Source organism: Nannospalax galili, unplaced genomic scaffold, assembly GCF_000622305.1.
Source record: "Nannospalax galili isolate Female #2095 unplaced genomic scaffold, S.galili_v1.0 scaffold1081, whole genome shotgun sequence".
In the NCBI taxonomy this organism is placed as follows: Eukaryota; Metazoa; Chordata; class Mammalia; order Rodentia; family Spalacidae; genus Nannospalax; species Nannospalax galili.
The window spans coordinates 39428-42476 of record NW_008345251.1 but is presented as its reverse complement, the minus strand read 5'-3'; positions in this window follow the sequence as shown (position 1 = coordinate 42476).

The window sequence follows — 3049 nt, the reverse complement described above, 5'->3', positions numbered from 1 at the left end:
TGTGGAATTTCCAATGAGCTTGGGCTCTATGGGGAAGAGATGAGTCTGCAAAGCTAGTAGGGTGAGAGGGCTGGTTCTCTGGCTACTTGTTATATTTGTCTGAGCACAGTGAGGTAGGCTAAGGATCCCCTGACAAATCCTTCTTGAGAACCATCTCACAGGGGGCCTAAATGCTTGCAGAAAGTAGGGCAATGACAGGTATGGGTCAGCACCATCACATCATTCCCCCTCAAGTCTAGTGGCCCTTTGGGGAAATAAATATCTCTGAGTCATGTGTCATGTTTGATCGGCACTTTTCTTAGGATAATTGTGACCAGGTGTCTTATTAGACAATTTGGAGAGTTCTTCATTTTCTTAATTTCATATCCTTATCAGTAGTTAAAAATGGTTAGAGAGCATCAGAATATTTTGAGATATTACAGAGTAGCAAAATATCACAGGGTAGTAAAACACCTCAGAGCAATAAAACATCACTAATTTGCATTTCAAGATATCTACCTAGTAAGTAAAATGAAAATGAGGCTACAGGTGCCCTAAGTTTAACAAGATATTAAAAGTATAAGAATAGATTATCACGCTGTGAATATTTCCTTCTGATTTCTCTTGTAACAGTGGTCTCCAACAAAGGTCTTGTTCTCCCTTTATTGAAACTATATATCCAGCATGAAATGGGGACGCAAATGTGGAAGGATTTGTCTTAGAGAATTTACATTTCTGATCCCTACTGACCTAGAACAGTGCACACAAACACAAGCAGATGCTATAATTTAATCTTACCTGTTATTTGCAACACAAAAGGGAAAATTCTTTTTGCTTCCAAAGAATATGTTCTGCATGTAGCACATGATATGCAAAACACCCTCCCCCCCCCAACACATACACATACACATACACGTTGTTCTGGGTCAAAGGCAAAGAAGGTTATTGAGTTATTAAAGCTATGTGCTTAGGTTCCAAGAAGAGTCCAATGTCTAGTAAGATTATTTACATTGTAAATAAGCCAAGAGAGTGTTAACTGATCTAAAACCTCTTTGGCTGCAAAGTCAGATATGTCGTTTGTCCAGAGCATGTCCATATTTGTAAAAGTCATGTTGAAATACGTTCAGGAAAACCTTTACTTCTGATCAGAAGGGTGCACTACTCAAAATAGAGAGCACACAGAATAGGGGATATAAGAAGTTTTTGTCCTAACTCCTAAGGTAATAGTAGTGTGTCTTTTTCCCTATTGACTGGGATCTGACCTAACAGTCTTTCCTGGCTGACTAAGATTCACACAAAGGAAAAAAAAGGGAATGGGGGGGGTGACCAAAGAGGGGGAAGGGCTCTCCCCCCGACCACCCTGACTCCCAGGCCATGAATTGCTGGAATGCACCAGGATCCTTTTCCTTCCTTTCTTCTTTACAGGGTGAGTGTTAGGGGTGATCAGAAGATTAGACTCTCTTGCCATAAGCCAAGAGCTTTCGTAGGGTGGGGAAGGGTAGTTAAAACATTGGAATTCCTTGTGAAATGTTTATAGCGCTTGAAAGAAGAGACAAGACTAATATTTGATGTTTCTTACAGTCATTCCCACAGCATTTTATCTCCTATCCCTGTTTCCCATCTTGGGGGGTTGCTTCATGACTTAGTGCACCAACACAGCAGTGTTTCTGACTTCTCTCAATAATTAATATCACATGGTAGCTGTTGTCTGTTAGGGTCTGAGAGTCGGGAATAATTCCCACAAACAAGAAGGAAAAATGAGTAAAAATTTTATTCAGAAATTTAAAGTATCAAGTAACCAAATTAGTGGCTAGCCAGGCATGGACTCCACAAGCCAAAGATGGCATCTGGCCCCAAACAATAGCAGACAGGGGATTTTATTGAAGAACTTCACATAAACCTACACGCGCCAAGCATCTTTTGAAATAATTGGATGGCCCCATATCCTGAGTATGGGGGAAGTTTTGATTGGTAGGGGCTGACTTCAGGGCATTGGAATGTGCTGACTGATATCTTTAGGGCCAGAAGGTTTTGTTCATACCTTATAAGGCTTTTATACGTTTAGGGCTTGCTTAATCTATAGCTTCTGGGGATGGGGTGGGGGGGTAGCAACTGGGAAATTTTACAATATGCCTGAGCTTGTCTGGGCTTGTCTGAAGAAGCTAGCCAAATGGAGTCAGTGCATTTGGGCTCTTCATTCCCCCCTAGAGTTATGGCAAGGGTTAAATCTTTAAGCCAAGCAAATTACAAAGGTGGAAAGAAGCAGTTAGATGGCACATTTGGGGGCTATCAATATTGTAACATTCCCCCCTCTGAAGAGGTAACCCCAAAATCTTTTTGGGATAAGAGCTCCCAAATACTTTTAACATTTTTGGCCTTTGGGACAGAGTACTTGACTTTTAACTGAGAAAGAAACTGGCTACTTTTCTATGGGGTCTTTTTACCCTAGCTGTGTCTTAACTATAGGGAGAAAATAAAGGTGTTTGACTGGTGCCTGGGAGATGTGAAGGAAAAGTAAAGGTAAAAGTAAAGGCAAGAGTGGTTAGTATTACAATTTTTAGGCAGGGAACCAGAAAACATCCAAATTAAAGTCCATTGGAATTTCTTGATGAGGGCTCCCCAAAGCATCCATCTAACAGGTTTTTTCTCATTTTTCTTTTGCCTGCCAAGGCTGGAATGATCGATGAACTCAGGGTTTGTTGTCAGGCACTTTGATAACTGTTGGAGTGGCTAGAATCAGCTCCCTCTTAAATGGCCTCTAGATAGGGAGAGAAAACAAATTTAGCCATCATTTTAGAACAATAGTAAGTTGTTTCCCTCAGCTGCAAGTGGGCACTACAGCATTGCAGACCAAGATTTAAAGTCCTACCCCTGAGTAGCACTGTCCTATTAGGAGCAAAATCATCAATGAGAAATAATTGTCTAAATAACATCCCATAAGAACCCAAGTCTAATGTTTGGGATGTATAATCCCTTGAACTCTTAAATAAATATACTGATTACTTTAATCTTTGGTTATACTTTCCTTTTGGGTGTTTAAGACCATACAGTTGGACCAAATAAACCAATA